A 22,010-nucleotide genomic window follows, 5' to 3' on the forward strand; every position below is an offset into this window, starting at 1 on the left:
GCCGCCGCCACCCGCCGCCCGCCGGCCGCGGGGCGCACAGCGAGTCAGAGCGCGGCCGCGCGGGGCTCCATGCCGGCCGGCGCGCCGCCGCCGAGGGGGCGCATGGCTCAGGCGGGCCGGCCCGCGGGGGCGCACATCCTCCCGCCGGGTCTCAGGGCCCCCTCCGCAGGTCACACGGCGCGGGCGGCGGCGATGCTGGCACTCTCCGGAGCTGTCACCGGCCTCGAGGGTCCGAGGAGCGCGGCTTCGCCCTCCGGGGCGGCAGGCAGCGAAGCCGGTGGTGCGACGCACCGTGCAAGGACCTGCGAGGCTGTGATCGGCGTGGCCGAGGGGCTTTAGAAGATCACCCCTCTGGCCCACGCGGGTCGCCTCCACGCGCCGCCAGATCCCGGTGGGGGCTCCGTCCCGGGTTCCGACACCGATCAAGTTGCCGGAGAGCTCCGTCTGAGCGCTCGCTCTGCAGACGGCGGAGGCCGGGAAGCTGGCAGGAGGCGGGCAGGGGAGGCGCGGGGCGAGGGCGCGTGGAGCGCGGGGCGTGGGGACGCGCGGCGGCGGCGCCGCGCGGAGGAGGCGCGCGGGGATCCCGGGCCCCGCCGCCCGCGCCCACCGCGCCCTCCGCAGAGCCGCCCGCGCCGCTTGGCCGCCTCCCTCTGCGCGTCTGCCTCCGGGCGCTTGCCCCCGCCTCCGCGAGCGGGTCCCAACTCCGCCCGCCCGGCCCGGCTCACGTCACCCTCCTTCCCCGCCCCTCAACCTGGAGTCGGAGCCCCCAACCCGGCCGGCCGGCTCGGCTCGCCAGCCCACCTCGCTGGAGCTGAACTGGCGACCTGGGCTCTGAGTGGCCTGGGCGGCGCCGGAGACAGGATTCTGGCCCGCCCCTTCCCCATCCCTAGCCGCGTCCCGGTCTCCACCTTGGGAAAGGCTCGAAAGAGGCCGCAGGCTCCGATTGGACCGCCGGGCGCCGCCGGATGGTGTTGCCACGGTAACCGGATGGCATGCGAAGCAGTTAAGAGGTTCGGACCCGGTTCTAAGTACGCCCAGTGGACGCGGAGGGCTGATTTGGGGAGGGGACGTTCTTGTGCGGCTCGGGGAGCTAGGGCTGTACGAAAAGTTTCCTCCCGCGGAGCTGCAAGCCGCTGGTGATGCGAGAAGCTGTGGGAGGCTGGGGAGGGTCCTCCCCTCTGGGGAGTCCTCCCCACTACCTGGGCCTGGCCTCCGTCCAGGCGGATGAAGTTTCAGCATTCGGTTGGAGCGTGTTTCCGCCTGGTTATTTAGTCTCCAGCCCAGCGTCCTTCTCCCTCCTAGTTTTATGACAACTGCCGCCTTCTCAGAGCCAGAGAGTTCGGAACCTGGGTCTCCCAGACTCTCAGAAATCTTGTCCACTCCCCGATCCAGCACTTCCCGGTGCCTTACCTGGTTAGTCGTATCAGCATGGCCGGTTATTGAAAGACAGGCACTCTGAGGTCCTCTTTCTCTGACAGACGTGACACCGAGGCAGAGGCTCCCATGGAGGCCAGAGCTGCTGAGTCCCTGAGGAACTGTCGGGACAAAACTCAGCTTTGAACTCCACACACCGGGGCGGAGAAGTGCAGTCAAGAGCCTTAGAAATGAGCTGCAGCCAGCGGCCTTCCTGAATGGACATGAGAGCCAAAATCAGGAGGGTAAAGAGAAGCTAGCCCGGACTCCGCAGAGTGCTGTGTGCAGTGGTTTCAGCCCAGCAGTTGGCCTCCTCTGAGAGGGTGAGGCCTCCTTAGGAGGGTTGCTGGTGGTGGTGGTGGTGGAGGAGGAGCCAACAGAGTCTGACTGGGACTCACAGTGAGCCCCAGGCAGGCCCATCCCCCAGCCTCCAGCTCAAGGTATTTGGCAGCCAGAGATTCCCCCCACCCAGGCTGGACAGGACAGGGTGGTTCTGTTTTCCCTCTCGGGACCTAAAGAAAGAGCAACATGGTGGCAAGAGCCTGGACATGGGTATGGGGTGCCACTGCCCTGGGTGTATTATACAGCCTCTCTGACTCGTGGTCTTCTCATCTATAAGACCCGTTTCCTGTCGCTTCCCTCTGGAGGTTTTAATTAGAACTAAATGAGTTGGCCGGGCACACCTGCAACTGTTACTAGCTGTGTGCCAGTCTGTGGTCCAGAGACACCCAGGTGACTCAGCACTTTGATTGTTTGGCCACTTTGGGGTCATCTTCCCATCCTGGTCCTGAAGGGTTGTGGAGAGATGATCTTACAAAGCCAGAAGGCCGGGAGGGCCTAGCAGACAAGCTGGACCCACTTGCCAACCAGGAAGGCGATGCCTGCACTGCTGCCACCTAGCGGGAAAAGCTGGAGTGCTGCAAAGGAGGACCTTCCAGCAGCCCGAGGAGTCCTTCCGGTGGCATCTCAACAGCCAGGTGGCTGGGGGGAGGGGTGGGGGTGGAGTGGGGTTCTGACCTGGTTTCTTCTACAGACCCTTCCCAGCCTTACAAGATCCACTGCCCCCTGAGAATGTGGTAAGTGCATCCCCATTAAGCTTATGGTGTTAGTGAAGTGTAGTCTCAGTGGTTAATGAATCAGGGTTGGGATGCAGCTAGATGAAGAGCCTGTACAGCTTAGCCTGGGTGAGACCCAGGGTTCAATCCCCAGCACATGCACAGAAACAGATTAATGAAGCCAGCGTGCGACTTAAACATGCATGTTCTTGTTGACACATTAAATAAGCAACTACCAATTGCCAATAAAACCGACAGCCAGATGCACTCTGAGACGCTTGCAACCTCAGTTGCCTACAAAATGCCTGTAGCTTCTATTTGATGGCACAGGTACCACTCAGCCCTCAGTTGGCCACCTACAGTCATGACTCAAGGAAATGCCCGACTTCCATGAGAGTTAACGAAGCCAAGATCACATTTGCTTGCCCAAGTTTCCAGACCTGATGGATACTATCCTGACAGGGAAGGGCTGGACTAAAAAAGACAACGGCTAGAAGCGTTTTCTGCAAGCAAGGCTGGGTCCATTAAATGGCAGAATTCTCCAGAAAAAGAAAAAGGACCAACCACAGTAACACAAAATGGGGCCTCTCTGTTTAGGCAAGGGAGGGGACCCTCAGCCCACACCAGGACTTGATATAACTTTAGAACCCGGAACCTGGGCACGAAACGTCAGCTTTCCCTAGGGTAACACACATCCAAACCTCCCCAAGGCAAGCCCTTGTGTATTATTTCTTTGTTTTTCTTTATCTCTTGATTTAAAAAAAAAATCCCTGATTATTTTACAGATGGGAAAACATTAAAACTTCCATCTCACCATGTGTGACCTGTTCCCTAGAATTCAAGGCTGTCCTGTAGCTAGCTGTCTGGGGGTGGGGGGGTTGTCACTCCACCAGACATATACATGTATGCACATGAATGCAAACACATGCATGCATCACGCATAGGCACACACTTGCCAGCCTCAGTGAGCAGACAGGACCCCTTACCGGGGCTCTCTGTGCAAAGTGCAGGTCCTCTTGTGGCTTCTGCCAGTTTCCCTTCTGCCTGGCAGACATCTGGGCCTGGAACTGCTAAGCATCTCCTCACCTCTCCCTTTCCCAGTTTCTCAACAAAGGAGCCACAGCCCCGCAGGAGGTCCTCCTTGAAGCTCTCTGAGGCCATTTACCTAATGGCCTTCCCAGACTTGACTATTTTTAAAACCCATCCAAAGCCAAATTGAGCTGCCGTTGTTCATTTTTCTCCCAAGGAGGTAAATGTGTCTTAAGCATGACATTTGATTAAGTAGCTGAGTTTGGGGTTTTAAATGGAAGGAAAATGCTGATTAAAATCATTATAAGTTTCCGCAAAGTGTTCACACAGGTGTCTTCCCCACCTCCTCTGCCTTGCACCCCCCCCCCCAAAAGTCACCTTGCCTTCTCAGAGAGGTTCAGTGCTGGGGGCTTTGGGAATCGCTCCTGTCACCCCAGCTGTCTCCAAGTGAGGCTGCCTGCTGCTGAGCTCAGGCAGAGCCAGGCTAGCCTGTCAGAGGTGGGAGTGAATATGACAGACATCCCCACTAGCAAAATGGCTCACAGGACAGGCAGCTTGCAGCTCAGGGCCAGCAAAGGAAATGCTGGGGCTTTACTGCCCTGTCCGACACAACGTGCTGTATGCAGAGATGGGAAAAGATGCTCCTTTGATGGGAGCTGAGCAGAAGATGGAGCCCCCAGCGCTCTGAGTCCTGCTGCAGGAGAAAAGGGGGCCGCCCAGTCTGTCCCAGTCTGTCCCGCAGGAATATGCCCCTGGTTGTACAGCTTTCAGGCAGCTCCGGGCAACAGCTGTGTCTTTTCTACTTAGATGGGAAAGAATGACAGAGAAGAGGGCCCATCTGCCTTGCAAAGAGGCACAGTCAGAAAGTGTTTCCCTGGCACTACCAGGTTGGGAGGGATAGTAGCCTGAAACTGGAGAGAAGAGAAAGTGAGTGGTCCCTAGGTGGGTAGACGCAGGCTGGGGAGCCCCATCTGGGGAGCTGAGGAAGCCCCTTGGGGAAGATGCTCCAGCACCCAGGTAATTCTTGCTCTTCCCAACTGTCATGAGTCCCTAAATCTAAGGTTTCTGTCCCATGTTGTGGTTCTGTCTGTTCTACCAGGCTTCCAGGTGTCTCAGCATCAGTATAAAGCAGTGTGGAATGGAAGAAGGAGTCTCTACCACAGGCCAGCCAGGAGGGAGACAATCATAGTGAGGAGAACCACAAAAAATAATTAGGACACAGAGACCACCTGAGGTAGAAACTAGAGGAAAAGCCCCTCCCTCCCCAGTTTCCCAGAATGCTGAGAGCCTTAGAGAAGGTCCTGGAATGGATGCCAACCTTCACCAGGTTCTCAGGATAGGCATTAACTAAGCCATTAAGAAGGCAACGGATGGACAACCTAAGGTGTGAGGAACAAGACACTTGACTCCACTTAAGCAGAGCATAAAAGGCTTGGCCGGAGAGATTCTGTGTGGCCCAGTGTCTCATCAGTGGCATTCACACTAACTGGGAAGGGGACATGTACTCAAGGAGTTTGTGGAGCCTGAGGTGTGGAGACAAGACCGTGGAGTAAGGCTCTCTGGGAACAAACACGGCCCAGTTAGAGAAGCTTCTCTGGTGCCAAGGTGTGGGATGAGGATCAGATCTGGTTGCAGCTCATGAGGCTCTAAGACTTCTGGCTCCAGGCAGGAGCAGCAGAGTGTGAGCCCAGCTTTGAGTTTGTACTGCCTTTGTCTCTCTTGAGTCAGTTCATAAACCACACCAGCCAGCTCAGACTGGATTTCCTTATATCAAAAAACACCCCCAGAATTCAGTAATGGACTCAGCCAGATCTGAGTTCCTGCGTGTGGTCACGGGTGTCCATATTCAACACAGCCCTGCTCCATGCCATATTCGTCTAAGATCTGACCTGGGAACTGACCTTTGACGAACTTATCCAGATAGACAGAAAATGATGAGAGACATCAACAGAGCCCAACCATAGTCCTACAGTGTCTTCTGGGAATGGATAAGATCACTTCTGTTCACATTTCATGGGCTGAGGCAAATCACATGGCCAGGCTGATGCCACCAGGGCGCTGATATGCCAATGAGGTATGTAAACATGAACTTCACAAAGGATGAGCCAGAAATTCTTCAGACAGACACCCAATACTCCCACACTCCTCAGTGCCAACCCTTCAAGAAGAGAATTTGCACCTTCTCAGCCCCTGAACTCAGCCCCTAACTCGACAGAGTGTGAGAAGGAAGACAGCTGTTTCTTGTATCTGTGCTCACCTTCTTCCTCTCCAGCTGTGGCTAAAGAGCCTTGAATCTCAACACCGGAACCATTCGGATTGACCTTAGCACCTGCCCCAGGTGCAAGTCCCCAACTATACCACTGGCATACAGAGTCATCTGCTAATCTGTGGGGTGAGTGGTTCATATCTGACTCCAAGATGACCAGAAGATGCATCTATGGGAATTGTGCCTCTACCTGGAAGAGAACATTGTGATCAGTCAATAGAAATCAACACCTTCACTGTCACCACCATCATCATCTTTAAGTCCATCATTGCCATCACCACCACCACCACCACCACCATCATCATCATCACTACCACCATAACCTTCAATACCATTATCATCATCATCATTATCATCATCCTCACTGACATCAGTATTATTGTTAAATCATCATAACCATCATTACCGTCATCACTATAACCACACTCATCAGGATCAATATCATTTCCATCAACATCATAACCTTCATCTTCATTAATGTCACCATGAACATTGCCATCATCTCTGCCATAATCATCATTGTATCCATCATCACTATCTCCACCACCACCACCACCACCACCATCATCATCATCATCATCATCAATTTTTGCTATTTGGTGGGTGCTCAGGCCATGCCAAGAACTGCTCTCAACACATCCAAGAGCAGCTAACCCTTCTGCAGCCCCTTTCTTGACCAGTAATTGCCGGAGTCTGTCTTCCCACGCAGTGCCTCAAGTGGCATCTGGGCTGTTCTCTGCCAATCTAGAAAGTAATTCAGCAGAAAAGCCACTTCCTTGAGCACCGCCTTTTCAGAGCCTCTGTTCTTTGATGCGGAGCAGTTTCCGGAACACGCTTGAAAGGAGGGCAATCTATCACTTGCAGGCAGCCCTAGGAAGGACGTATACCCAGGAAGTTTATCCCAGTGGTCCTAAAGTTCACTTAAATCTGTCAGCTCAACTCTCCTGATAGGCCTTATACACTTACAATCTCAACTTCACAACAGTCCAAGGGATGACCATCCTAATTGTCCAAACATGATTCATCAGGTCTACCACTTCTTCCCAGACTGACAGCTGCAGACATCTGGCCAAGGAGCTGTTATAATCGGAGGCAGTGTTGAGAAGCATGAGGATAAGATTGAAGGCTGTACCCCAATGTTGAGCATGGCTGGATGACCAGCAGTGTTGGGAAGCATGGGCTAAGATTGAAGGCTGTACCCCAATGTTGAGCATGGCTGGATGACCACGTGCAGATGCATGAAAGGCTCATGTGGTCTGGGTCTCTCTGGAATCCGTGTAAATGAAACAGCCCCTGTGATCCAGTTCTGAGCTCTGAAATTACCATGTAGAGGACAGTAGGGGAGGCTGGCTCTGACCTACTCCACTCCCCTCTTGGACTGTGCCATTAGGCAAAAACCCAGGCCAGCAGCACATGCCAAGACAGGAACTTGGCTCTCTCCCAGCCGTTGCCAGGACTGTTGTGTTGCTTTCTTATGTGCAGTACTGCCGTCTCTGCAGAGACATGGGCCCACACTTCACTCATGGTGCTGGGCTCCTATGAGAGCCATGTGTTTGTTTGTGCCTTGGTGGCACATGTTTGTGGATCTTGAGTAAGTATAGGACAAGCTAATCATTCAGTCATCTGATCATTCAGGCACAGGCATATTCTCTTTTTCTTCCTTAGTAGCAAAACTATGGTGTGGTGGTATTGTGTTCCCCAAAATATTGTGTACCTTAATAAACTTATCTGGGGTCAGAGAACAGACAGCCACTAAATACAAAGGCTAGAAAATGGTGGCACTCACATCTTTAATCCTAGCACTCCAGAGACAGAAATCCCTCTGGATCTCTGTGAGTTCAAGGCCACACTGGAAACAGCCAGGCATGGTGACTCACGCCTTTAATCCCAGGGAGTGGTGATAGAAAGCAGAAAGGTTTATAAGGTGTAAGGACCAGAAACTAGAAGCATTTGGCCTGGTTAAGCATTTGGCTGGTTAAGCATTTAGGCTTCTTGCAGTTCAGCTGAGAGCCATTGGGATGAGGACACAGAAGCTTCCAGTCTGAGGAAACAGGACCAGCTGAGGAATTGGCAAGGTGAGATAGCTGTGGCTTGTTCTGTCTCTCTGATCTTCCAGCATTGACCCCAATAACTGGCCCCGGGTTTGATTTTATTAATAAGACTCTCTAAGATTCATGCTACACTATGGTGATGGTAGACTGGTGGAAACAGAAAATGTGCCCACCTGAAAGTTTCTATTTTCAAGCCTTCCCTATGCCTTGTCTGCCTTGAATGAAATTCTGGCTGGTACAATGTAAGAAGCTACATGACATAATTTCTGGTAGAGCTTGTAGTTCCTGCCTGGAATGCAAGTGGAATCCAGAAGACATCCCAACCACATTGTCACCATGAGCTACCGAGTCTGAGTGATGGTAGAAGCTGCATGCTCAGGACTCCAGAGCTAAAAGAGAAGTCGTCTTGGAGCCAAGGCATCATGGACTTATACATGGACCCCAAAGTCCCTATAGGATAGGTGAAAATAAGTGTTTTCTAAGTTCAAGCTACAGTTGAGTCTGTCTTCTATGGCTTTGGGCCTAATACAGTGCAAATATGTTAGGGCTGGCCAGTGTTTCCCTGCAAGTGTTAAGGAACAGACACAGACCTTCATGCCTCAAGGTTCCTGGTAGGAAAGTCACATTGTAAATGGACATTTTCTGCCATGACCTCCAAGTCCCAAAGAACTGACTCAGAGGCTGGATATGAATTATAAATGATTGGCCAATAGCTCAGGCTTGTTATTAGCTAACTCTTATGTTTAAATTAACCCATATTTCTATTTAAGCTTTGCCACATGGTGGTACCTCTATTAGCATGGCGCGTTCATCTCCTGCTCCCTTTGTGTTTGGCTGGAGACTCCTCTCTTTCCCCTTCTTCCCATCATCCTTAGTTTGGTCATCCTGCCTATGCTTCCTGCCTGGCTGCTGGCCAATCAATGTTTTATTAAATCAATTTGAGTGTCAAATCTTTACAATGTACAAGAGGATTATTCCTCAGCAGTCACATACTTTATATACTCATTTATTCATTTTAACTAGTGTGTGTGACAGTGTGTATGTATGTGACAGTGTGTATGTTTGCACGTGTGTGTGTGTGTGTGTGTGTGTGTGTGTGTGTGTGTGTGTGTGGTATTTTACCTGCATGTATGTCTGTGCACCATTTGTGTGCCTGGTAAGAAAGGAGGCCAGAAGAGGGCACCAGATTCCCTGGGACTAGAGTTACATACAGATGCTTGTGAGCTGCTCCATGGTGCTGGTAATCAAACCCAGGTCCTCTGGAAAAGCAGCCAGTGCCACTGGCCATCTCCAAAAATAATAAATATAGAGAACAATGTGGCATTAGAATTATAAAGAGGATGATCTGATCTCACTGAGCTGTGTCACACACACATACAACTACTACTGAGGATTGAGCCCCGGGCCTTGCACATGTTTAGTAAGCATTCCACCACTGTCTTATTGTATTTTGATACAGTCTCAGTAAGTTGTCCAGCCTTGCTTTGAACTTGTAACCCTCCAGGCTGAGCCTCCTGAGTGTCTGAGACAGCAGCCGTGTGCCACCTGGCCTAGCCCAAGAAGAATTTTCCCATGTTATCCACTTCCTGTATGATCCACTTCTTATGTGATCAAGACCATTTCCTCAGATCTCCCTGTCACGTTTCTGGCTTTGATCTACATCATAATGGGGGTAGAGAGCACCCCCCTCCCCAATTCCTTGTTCGTTTGTCTCCAAATTCCTAGAAATTTCATCAAGCAAAGAGATTAAATGCAAGGTCTCTGGGGACTGTGACAAGGCTCCAGGTGGATGCCTGAAGCTGGGGAGGCTGCTTTGTTACAGGGCTGGCAGGAGTTTTGGAGAAGGCCACAGGGAGCTGTGAGCACCAAGCAGGTGTTTCAAAGCTGAATCAGGCCGCAGTTTCCCGGATGAACTTGCAGAGTCTTTTTATTCCAAGCTATATAAAGCAACAGGAACAATCAGGACATACATGCTCAGAGGAGGGGGAACATCAGGAGGGCACTTCCCCCTGCCATGCCCCTTTGCCAGGCAGCAGAGGTGGGAGGGGGTATCAGCAGGGTTGCTGGTACCAAGCAGGAGGGCAGATCACAAAAAAATCTCTGCTATCCTCTTATTGTTGCTGCTTAGGATAAAACAAATAACTTCAAGGCCTATGCAGCAGATTCCCAGGTGTGATCTCCAGGCAGCTGCATGGCTCTGTTAAGTGCCATTCTCAACATTCAGAGAACAGGAGGAGAAGGGGATTGAACTGTCGTTGTCCATCAGTGCCAACAGGTGATCCAGTCCAGGAACCCTTCAGGACTCACAGGTGCCCTGGCTCCTCTTATAAAATGGTGTGAAGTTAGCATGTGCTGGAAGTGTGACCTCTCCTGTGCCTTTTTCCTCTGTTGACTTGAGACTCTTACTACAATTCAGACCGATGTCATCCCACATCATGTAAGGAATGATGGCAAATGTCCACACATTTATATTCATATTTTCAGCCTGAATGCAAACACGTGGAATTCTCAGTCATGAAGGGCCAAGCATAGGTGCCCCGTGGGCCTCTCTTGTCATATGGGACACTCTGAGACAACTACCATCATTAGCACAGGCCAGTGGCGGAGAAGGAGATCTGTGGATGTCATCTGATCTGCTAATGTGTGTCTCTTGCCACAAGGGTCTCTGGTAGCTGGCCCCACGTGCAGGTGAACTTTAGCAATACTGATCAGAATCCACCATCCACATAACTGTCCCCTGAAACCTTCTCCAAGGTCAATTCCAACTTTCTTTTATGCCATCCAGCCCCACATCACACGCTAGGTTCTCCTGTGTTCTCAAGGGCTGGAGATCCACACAGCACAACACTTAGCCCTTCTCACCCACTGACATAAAATGCATCTCAAGATCACTGGGGAGTTCTGGGGTCTCAATACCAGATGCAGATAACCAAAATAACAGCACAGAAAGGTAAAAGTCCCTCTGTTATGTCCCTGGGAGCAACAACTCATCCCACAAGAATTTATGGAAGACCAGGATTGGATATAGGGTCTACCCTGGGCTGCGTAGGATCAGTAGAACCTAGGCCTCCAAGAAAATTGGCAGAGGAGACTAGAAAGTTGTCTCAGTGTCTTTTGCTAGCCTGTTCCTAAGGAAGAGACTATGTATTTGGGGAAGAGAAAATGTTACTAGGCCCCACGGTGCTCATGGACATGGGGCCAGGACCAACCGAGGCCTACCCCTGGGCAAACCTGCAGTTCTTGCCACACCTGAAGAAGTCTCTGGGTAGGAAGCAAAGACACAGTACAATCAGTCTGTTCCCCATGACCCAGTCCTAGCCTGGTGGTGTCTGCTTCTGGAGAGATGGGGCTCCACTGTGAGTGTGCTGCCAGAGCACACTAATTAGCCCTCCCCTAACTCTGGAATGAAGCCATTGCTTAGAGAGTGGTCCTGATTACTGGGCCATTACTCCCATGGGGCTGGTCACCCAGCACTGGCCCTTTCATCTGGATTTCAAAGCAGGCCAGCCATGCTATAATGGGACAGCAACTCACTTGAGGCCCAAGAAGCAGCCTTTGAAAGTGAGCTCTCCAATTCCTTTCTGTCAGCATGACTAACGGGAAAAGACTGGCTTCAAGATAGACTGTCTGCTAAGGGAGAGAGACACAGCAGTGGGAACCACATCCCCGCCCCTGACACTGCAGGGAGCATGACCTTAGGTGGCTGCAGCACACTCCCCTCCCATGTCCACCTCAGGACAGTGGAGTCCATTGCAGCCCCAGGAAGCTGGAGCTTGGTTGTAACCAAGCCACAAGGCAGAAGCCAGGTCCTGCCACATTCCTAGAAATTCTAGCTGTGTGTCCCTAGAAAAGCCATTTAACCCTTCTGGGCTGTAATTGCCCCTTCCATAAAATGAGGTCAACAACAGTTTCCAGCCCTCTGGGGTCTCATTACATGAATTCTTGGAGGTCCAGCCTGGACTGTGCTTGGTGCATACGAGCACTTGGTAAATTATGAAGACTGGGACAAGGCCAGGCTGAGGTCATGCCCTGGCTGAAAACTGGACATAGAATGATGCAGCACCCAAAGGTCATGGGGCCAGGCCCTCCTGTCAGCTCTGTGCTTGCCCCAGGCCCTGCACTCTCACAGGGCTTAGCCGCAATCTAGCCCTCACCTTCACTTGGCCCAGGCTCCCGTGAGCCAGGGACTTCAGAAAGCTCACTTCCTTATGCTCATGTCCCTTGACCATCTTGATTAGGTCTTTGGGACTCAGGTCAGTGTCACCTCCCCTGGGAAAATCAAAGACATCCTGCTTGAATTCTCTGTGTCCTTGCCACTACCTCAGTCCATGGCAGAGTTTCCTCTGTCACATCCTCCTTCCTCTCTTCTGGATCTCTCACAGAGCACTCTTTCTTCTCCAGGGCAGAACTTTGATCTGGCCGCTCTGCTGATGCCCTTCTCTGCAGAGCCCTAGATCCAAGAGGTAGTTGTCTGTGGACACAGCAATGACCATGTCCCTTGGAGACACTCCCTTTTCTGGGTGTTTTGAGGAAAAGCAGAGATAGTTGGTGGAGCCACAGCCTGGCTCCCACAGGGGCTGCAAAACATCCACCAAGCACAGAGAGGAACAGACACAGCCAAGGCCTCTGTCATGCAGATGAGGCAGGGTCACATGGTGACCTTGCTGATCTGCTGTGAGTGGACAGTTCCCTTCAGTGTTGTTGAGCACAGCTAGGGCAAGTTCATTCAGGAACTCTTTTGCACATGAACTTCAAGAGGCCTCAGGCAGTTTGGGATAGCCAGGCTGGGAACAGGTTGGGTCAGGGCTGTGTGCTGGTGCAGGCCACCAAAATCAAAAGGTAAAGGGATCTTGTTCTTCATGCTACAAGGCTCCTAGCTGGAATGGTAATTGATGTATTTAATAAAAACTGTTGAACATCAGCTTGGGGAGGGGGTGCTGCCTAGTTGTACAGAAACAAACAGAATAACAGAAGAAATGTGTGTGTGTGTTCTAGAAGATTCACAGCCCAGGATTGGCAGGCCCTCTAAAGACTGCCAACTCCACAGTCTATTTACAGGTTAGAGAGTCCTATGTAGAGACATCAAGGCACAGAGAAATGGATCACAGAGGATCTAAGTCTGACCACTGAGTGGCCATAACCCAGTCCTACAAATCTGCATCCAGATCATTTCTCAGTGAACGAGTCCAAAGCACTCATTAAGCAGGACAGTGACCAGCGCCATGCCAAGCACTGGGCAAACAGACCAAGAACTCAGTAAATCTCATCTAGTTCCAGCAAGCACGTTGGCCATTTGAGGTCTGCAAACAAGAGATGTTCTGCCTCCTGGGACTTAGTTTTCTGTCTTGGACACTGGGGTCCACGTCTGTGGCCATGCTGTAGGTCTGACCAGGTGAGACATGATCCTTGCTGGCAGATAGCATCCCCCATCGCTCTGCCTCTCCTGAAGTCAGACTTGCAGTGACAGATCTTGGGCCACTGAATTATACAAAGGGAGACTGTGCCACCTAGAAAACAGATAAAAAGCAATGCTCAACAGCTCAGAAGGTCTGACTCATGCCCAGCAGAGTGAAGCCACTTTCCAAGAATGGGAAGAATGAGGAGACAGAGATGAAGATCTGTGGGTAGATCCACTCCGCTGTGGAGGATGGGTACAACAGCTATTTGTCTTGGTCAAGACCTCACCTACTAATGTCCTTGGTCATCTTTACTCAGGGTCACATGAGGGCGATGAGCAAGAAGCAGCGCCCACGCCCATACTGCGATGGGGCTGAGATCATTATGTGGCTGCCCATTGAATGGAAGAGTATGGGAACCCATGTGTGCTTGGCCTCCCTCCTGTGAGGTAGCCCTGAGGTGGGCTGGGCACCCCAAATCCCAGCTAATGGCTCCCATGGGGCCTGTTGATCTTTGTGTTGCTCTCTGTGGGTCACATTTCATTAGAATGGTGTCAGGATGAGAGGAAATCTGGAGTGAAGCATGGCTTAGTAGGGACAGACCCTGGACAAGCAGTTCAATGGCAATAGGCAGATGCCCTGCACTCTCTGTAGAAGGGCCTCCTGAGACAGGATCCACTTGACCAGACTCCAGTCCACTCAAGAACCCTGTTCCCAGTCAGGGTCATCTATATGCTTCCTCATCAGCTTGGATGAGAAAATCAAATCACCTTTGCCCCCCCCACACACACACTCTACCCCAGTGGGATGGTGGGTGAGGTGGAGCTGGCCTGGTACAATGGAAGTCAAAAGGAGACCCCCAAAAGGATGCAACTGGAGCTAGACGGAGAGGCAGCTGGTGCAAGCCTCCAGGTCACAACCAAAGTGTCCATCTCTACCCATTGCACTGGTCCATGGGCTTTTGTCCTTCTGGCTGCTGACACCAAGACCCACATTGGGCACCACACAGATCCAGGTTTGGTTCTGCCACTTATCTAGTTGGACTGGGAGCCTTAGTCATCTCATCTCGTCTTAGGGGTGAATGACTGGAGTAAAAGACTCATGAACTAGAGTTTGTTCCCAGCCTATGACATCATTGAGAGATGCCATTGGAACCTTTAAGCTGTTTGTCTTAATAAAAAAAAAAGTCTTAGGTCATTAGGGCAATTGAGAGGAACTGTGGGCCCCAGACCATCAGGTGAATAATTGTGTTCTGCCATGTACCCTCACTGTGGTCTGATTTCTCAGCACAGACCTAAGATGATGGAGCTAGATAATGATTTGAACCTGTAAATCTGTGAGCCAACTCTCTCTCTCTCTCTCTCTCCCTCTCTCTCTCTCTCCCTCTCTCTCTCTCTCTCTCTCTCTCTCTCTCTCTCTCTCTCTCTCTCTCATACCTTGCCCTGGTATTTGCCATAATATGGAACAGTTGCCCAACACTAGATACAATGGAGCACCCTGGGCCTTATTACCCAAAGAGAAGTTGGTCCTCACCCCAGCACCTGTGGGAAGAACTTTGTCATCCCAAGGGAAGGTAGGGGGCACCATATTTGGACTTATGACAGTCTGGCTGTTCCAGAGAAACTGAAACTATGGGCCACCCACAGACTAAGATCAGCCTTTGGTGTTCAGTCATCTATCCATCCATCCACCCATCATCTATTCACTTATCAGTCCATTCATCCACCAACATCATATCTATCTTTCCACCCACCCATCCATCCACCCACTGTCCAACCCATATTGCCATCTATCCATCCAGTGTGTGGGTGGATGGATGGATAGATGGCAACATGGCACCCACCCACCATCCATCCATCTGTCCATTTATGGGTGATATTGCTCTGTATGCTGTGAATATGTTTTGCTCTGATTGGTTGATAAATAAAATGCTAATTGGTCAGTAGCCAGGCAGGAAGTATAGGCAGGATAAGCAGACAAGGAGAATTCTAGGAAGAGGAAGGCTGAGTCAGGAGTCACCAGCCAGACACAGAGGAAGCAAGATAAAAGGCAGAACTGAGAAAAGGTACCAAGCCACGTGGCTAAATATAAATAAGAATTATGGGTTAATTTAAGTGAAAGAGCTAGTCAGTAATAAGCTTGAGCTAATGGCCATACAGTTTGTAAATAATATAAGCCTCTGTGTGTTTACTTGGGTTTGAGCATCTGCTGAATCAACAGGTGAGAAAGATTTGTCCTGACCGTGGGTCAGGCGGGACACAGGAAAACTTCATTGTCTACTCACTTATCAGTCCATTCATCCATCCTCCCACTCATCATTCATCCATTCATCTAGCCACCAGCCACCAACCACCTAGCCATATGCCACATACCTGGGATAGATCCTAAATCTAGCTGAGGCCTGGGATGTCTGGCTGGCCAGGAATGGTCAGTACGGAGCTGAAGCATGAGGCACCCTGACCCTCAGAGAGAGAGAGTGAAGAAAATTGAGGGTAGAGTTCTCTGCAGAGTCTTTCCTCTTCCTGCCCATTCTCAGCATCCTTTTCTTTAATCACTTATAGCATCAGACCCCAGTACCCACTAGGAGGCTTTCTAGAGAATGACCAAACCTGAGGGAGTTTGGGGGTTCTGGACTTGCATTTGGGTACAGAACTGTAAACAGTCCTGTGGAGCCCAGAGTCCAGTAACCTTTGCAGTTCACTTGGAAGCCCCCATGTGGAAAAGTATCATCCTGCCTGGAGGGAGACCCCTTAACAACAGGCCCATCAGGCACTGCAGCCCCAGGTCAAGTGTCTTGCTGCCTTCAGCTCCCATCTTCAGAGCTGTGCTGTGTTTAAGGCACTCTGCTGTGTGTCCTTGTGGCTTTGAGTTTTTTCAAACAAAGAGAACTTAGGAAATAATTGCAGTGGCTGACTGTGATTACAGCAGTATGTGCAGTCCAAAGATTAAAAATGCAAATGTGTCCTATGTGGAAAGCCGGGCAGGAGGTGCCTGTGTGGAAATCAGAGGAGCACAGGAGGACCTTTCCTGTCGAGACAGAGGGTGAGGTCTCAGCTCCCGCTCCAGCTGGGTGACAGATGTTACGTAACAGGCTGAGGAGAGCCCACTTCCCACTGCTTGGCCTGGTGCCTTTCTCTTTCCCTTCCTTCTTCCTCCTGACCCTCCTCCTTTAGCCTTGAGTAAGAACATCGTAGGGTCTGAGAATCTTCATCAGCTCAAAACTCAATCTGGAAGTCACACGTGGCCTGGAGGAACCTCCCTAGGGAGAGAGCTCTGACTCCGTAGCTTCTTTTCGTTACATAGGAACATGGATTTCAAGGCTGGCCCACATCCTGCAGCCTGACTCGTGAATGAAGACCACAGCTTCAGGTCTCTGATTTGGTCACTCTCGAGCCTCTTGCCATTACAAAGTCACCAGGTCCCACACAAAGATACAACTGCCCTCCCATGTCATGCTGTGTGCGCCCTGACAGACTTTCAGAAGAAGCAAGTCAACTAAGAAAGGGCCTCAAGGCCTATGTCATCCAAAACCATGCCTCAGTTGGGATGTTCCAACAATCAACTCATAGTTTGCAAAGTTTGCAAGTATTTCTGGGTATGACGTTACCAGCAACCTGATGATGACAACGTTTCCTAACAAAGCTGGGATCCAATCTCTACAAAGCTTTCATCCAGCATGGAGGACTACCTGCTCAGAGAACGAGATTCTATGAATGTGGGAGCTGCTGAAGGGCTGATGTGGGAGTCGGGCTGAGAGTCCTCTACTGCCCCAGAACCTGCTTGTAAACAAATTGTCTCAATTTGAGTGACATCAAATAATTCAATGAACCCGATGAATAGAACAGCAACAAGGAAAAGCAGCTTTTAACGCTCAAAGAAAAACACAATTATTAATGACAAAGCTTGCCAACCGGAAGACATCCAGTCTGTCTTGATCCAAGCCAAGAGTGTATGAGACACTTTCAACAATGAGAGTCCTCACACACGTAAGACTTAATTGTGGAATTATATAACCACACTTCACAGGAGGCACCCTGCAATGAAACCCTGCTTTTAATTATTCCAGGACCAGAAGGGAACAACATTAAAAGATCTACGAGTCTGCTGAATCTAAACTCTGAGAAGCATCAAGAGAACATGCAGAAGCAGCTTACTCAGGGAACGACCTCCCGTGACGGAGCCTACGAGGCTGTGCATTCTCGTAAAGGTGTCTGAGTAGAAGCAGGAAGCCAGTAGTGGTTATGGACGAAATAGCTACATACTTCAGAATGAGAGAAAAAAAAAAAAACAGCAGTGAGCAGAATTTACTTTGAGCTTACCAGGTACCTGAGCACCCGTGGAGAGAAAATTGTCTCAATTAAAAATGTCACGGTCTAACAGAGAGGAGTCCCTGGAAGGTGTTGGCCATTTCAAATTTATTAACCAAAAAAAGGGGGGGAGGAGAAATGCAACTTTTCAGAAGAACACAGCAATTTTATGAAGAAATAATGTTAAGAGTCCGTTGGAGAAAAAAACCTCCAGAAAAATTCCAATGGATTCTTCATTGTATTAAAACTAAAAAACAGTCAAAATAAATAAATGATAAACAAATGAATAGGGGCTGGTGAGATGACTCAGTGGTTAAAAGCACCTGCCACTCTCCCAGTTGGTCCAGGCTCAGTTCCCAGCACCCAAGTGGTAGCTTATAAACATCTACACCTCCAGTTCACGGGGATTCAGCGTCCTCTTGAGGCCTCATAGGGCATTATATACAGGTTGTGTGTATACATACAGACAGACAAACACTCATGCACACAAAATAAAAATTTAAATGTTTAAATGATTATATAGTTATGTATTTCTGTCTATTAAATATTTAATATGTAAATATATTCTAATGGTTTTCATTTTGTTTATAATAATATATGAAAAGTATATAATATATTTATTTTATATGCTCCTTTATTTTAAGATTCTCCTCAACTTGCATGACGGATTGGAAAGTTATTTTACATGATATTAACTTTGCCCACACAGTGTTTCAGACATTAGCTCTTCTGGGTGGTCTGCCTTCTGAAGAGGGGTAGAAACCTGCCTTTGTGTACCTGTGGTTTGTCTGGGAACACAGTAAAAAAGCTATTCATTTAGTTCTGACTCATGGAACTCTCAGGTGAAGTGGGAGAGAATCGGGAACTCAAGGTGGTTCCAGAAGGAACAGAATGCTGAGTTCTCGCTCTGTTGCAGACCTTGGCCTCTTGGGGGCCCAGAATCCAGGGACATGATGAGGCTGCACACCTGTGCTCCACCATGCAAATACCACGGGGATTATTTTTACCTGCAAGCCCTGGTTGAATGTGTCTGCTCCTGTATTTATAATGGCCTGAAGAACTCAGCTCACAGCAATGGTCCTGAGTGACAAGGAAAGTGGTTGGAAATTGTTCCCTGTAAAAATAATGAGCCCTACTGAAATGAGCCAATCAAAGCAGCTGCTAATGGCTTCCTGTGGAGACAGGTGTGCGGTGTGACTCCGGCAGAGTGGGGCACCCAGCCCGCTCCTGGTTTGTTTCTGAGATGAGATTTGGTGACCTGGACCCTTCTTCAGATTCATCCTCAGCCCCTTCCACTGTTCTGTTCCCTGGGCACCATGTTTGGGGAGCCTGGGTACGGCGGGCAGAACAGGGCAGGGGCAGGCACCATCACCTCTAGAACAAGCTAAGCTGTGTCTATAGTAGCCACCTCGCCAGACACCTGAGGCCAGCCCTCCAGGAGCCTTCCATCAGCACACCCCAGCACCTACTCCCCAGACCAGATAATGTAGACTGTGCTCATCTGGCCCCCATCTCACAGAATGTTCCCCCACGCTGTCCTTCACTGTGCCAGGAGCATCCAGATCTCCATGTCTAGCCCTGCTGCCCACTCCTAGACTTGTCTCAAACAATGTCCCCTTGGGCAGTCAGCCTATTTGCAAACCTGCCCACAGAGCCATGTGGGCTGAGACCAGAACTCGTGTGTGTTCTGTGAATGGGGTCTGCTGGAATGGGGACACGGGGTCCCAGGGACATACCTTCACTTCTGGAGTACCTGAACTGTGTGTGCTCATGGAGAAAGGTCCCCAGCCAGGACTGGGCTCCAGATGCTCTCTGCATGCAGGATATATTATTGCATGGTGTATTTATCATATGCTCTCTACAATGACCTCCTCTCCCCAGGTGTGCTATTTGTCCTCATTGTGACCAAGTCCCTGCATATGTCAACCTGAAGCAGAAAAGGGTTCACCTTGGCTCACAGTTCCAGAGGACTTTAGTTCATGGTCACTGCTTCTGCTGTCTGTCAGCATCAGTGATGGACAAGCACCATGAAGGAAGCATGGCAGAGCAGAGCTGCCCACTATGTGAGGACAGGAAGTGAAGTGGGGGGAAAGGCCTGGGGATAATGCATGCTGTGTAAGGCATGACCTTCAGGGAAGACACACCACTAACAGCCATTGTCACCACTTCCTAATAACGCAGTCAGCCGCAGTCCAACTCTTCAACATAGGAGACTTGGTGGTGCATTGTAGGTCTAACACCCACCTATGGTTTCCAGTGACCCACTTTGTATATCCTTTACCTAGTCCTGCACATTGTTACTATCTTCTCTATTCAGGGCTCACCTAGTCTTGCCTGCCCTTATCCTCTCCTCTCTCTCTCTCTCTCTCTCTCTCTCTCTCTCTCTCTCTCTCTCTCTCTCTCTCTCTCTCTCGTGTGTGTGTGTGTGTGTGTGTGTGTGTGTGTGTGTGTGTGTGTGTGTGTGTCTTCTCCATGGTTCCCAGTATTTAGACAATAGAAGCCTAGGTCCTCTAAATTACATGGGATTACCTTCCCTTTCTCTGTCCGTCTATCCCTAGTGTCCTCACTCCAGGCCTGGGCCTTGTCTAGAGCCTGGTCATCTTTGGTTACAACTCTGAGACCAGCTCCTCAAGGGTTGCCTTTCTCCTGCTTTACTGTGCAAGGGCAACCAACCTGTACTGTCCTTTCTCTCTGTGTACACATGGAATTCAGGGCCCTGTCTTTGCACTTTCTGACTGGCTGTGGCTCTCTCCTGGGGCCACCTGTCTATGAACTCACAGAGACAGGCCAGGGACCAGGTGTTCATCAGCTACCTGTAATCAAGTGCCCGAGTCCCTCGCGGCAGGCTGGGAGTTAGGGTGACACAGGAAGCGTGATGATGACCTGGAAAGTCAAAATCAGGAAGTCTGCCTCTCGTGGTAGCCTCATTAGTGACTGGGTGCACCTGGCCTCGTGTGGGCTGGGCCTCGACTAGGCTGTCTTGATGGCTCCAGGACCCACACCTGCCACTGCTCCACCCCCAGGAGCCATGGTGATGATATTAAGGGTAGAAACACCAAACAGAGGCTGAGGCAACAGGGTCTAGCAGGCAAGCCCCCTCGAGGACTGGAGGGACATGTACTTTAAAATGCTCAGTGAGCTGTTAGATCTTGGTTTCCTCCGCTACCCTGATACCTTGCTGCCTCCACCAGGTTCCCGTTTAGGGTGAACAAAGCAAGCCTAGGTGAGCAACAAGGAGTGGTTAGTCCAGCAGAACTGGGCTACACCAGAGTCCCAGCGGACTATGCAATCCAAGGGTACTCTGGTTTAAGTGGATCCTAAACTCTGCCAAATAAAGTCCATTTCTCTGCTGCCGCCAAACGGTGAGCATGAGCTGGGTAGAGCTGTGTCAACTCGGGCTCGAACCGGATGAGGCAAACTGGATCATTATCCATTTTATCAGTGACTTATTTTTAGCACAATTTAACAATTACATATAAAGTGTGAACCATAAACCTGATTTACAGAGAAGCTGCTAATTTACTGCCTCCACTTGGACACCTGACAATGTGTCAGCTTCCATTTAGCAATCTCAGTGCCCCTGTCCCAACCCCACTTACCCCCGGGTCCAGTTAACTTATCTTTCTATTTACCTGTGGAGGACATTGTGGTGCAGGGAAGGAGTACAGTTGCCCAGTCCCAGGGTCTGCCTGATCCTGGGCTGGAGTGGAAGAAGAATAGGGAGAGGCCCAGCCCATGATGCACTCTCCTAAAAGGAGCTGCAGCCTGGTCCTCTGGCCTGGTGTCTCCTCAGAAAGATGGGATCAACAGAGATGCAAATCCCAAGGTAAATGTTTGGGAGCATCCTGTTCTCAGAGAAACCTTGCAGGGGTGGGCTTCTAGACACAGCTTTCTGGATGTTTCTGATGGTCTTTCTGCCAAACACACCCAACTGGTAGCCAAGGAGAGCCCAGGGACACCAACTGTGTGGAGGGAAGATTCTGACCTTGGCTGTCAAGACAGTTGTCATGGTGTTCTGATCCTTCAAACAGATTAGCAGAAAGGAGCTGGGAGGGCGGGAAGGAGAGAGGAGAGAGGAGAGGTGGGGGGGAGACAGTGTCCTGCCAATGCTCAGGTCACAGAACTTCAGGCCATGGTCCTAGACTGCCCACACCCCGAGTCTTACTATTACTATTAGTTCTCATTAAGTCTCTGTTTAGCCCACCCTGAGGACCTCTCTGCCTTCTTGCCCTATCCTCACTGAAAACAACTGTGGTCCATTCCAGAGGGTTGGGACACACTCTCACTAACTGCCTGTCCTAGCTAGGTGCCGTCAAGGAAGTCACCCATTCCCTCCATCACCTTGTCCTTCCTAATGATGGGTAAAATGACAGATCTCTTGCCTCTTACTTTATCTTGAAAACCAAGGAGAGCATTTGAGATCATGATCCCACCTCCAGCTCTTGAAAGATACAGAGGAGGCAGCAGTGGCCTCTGAAGGCAAGGTGTGGGTG

Source organism: Peromyscus eremicus, chromosome 2, assembly GCF_949786415.1.
Source record: "Peromyscus eremicus chromosome 2, PerEre_H2_v1, whole genome shotgun sequence".
Lineage (NCBI taxonomy): Eukaryota > Metazoa > Chordata > Mammalia > Rodentia > Cricetidae > Peromyscus > Peromyscus eremicus.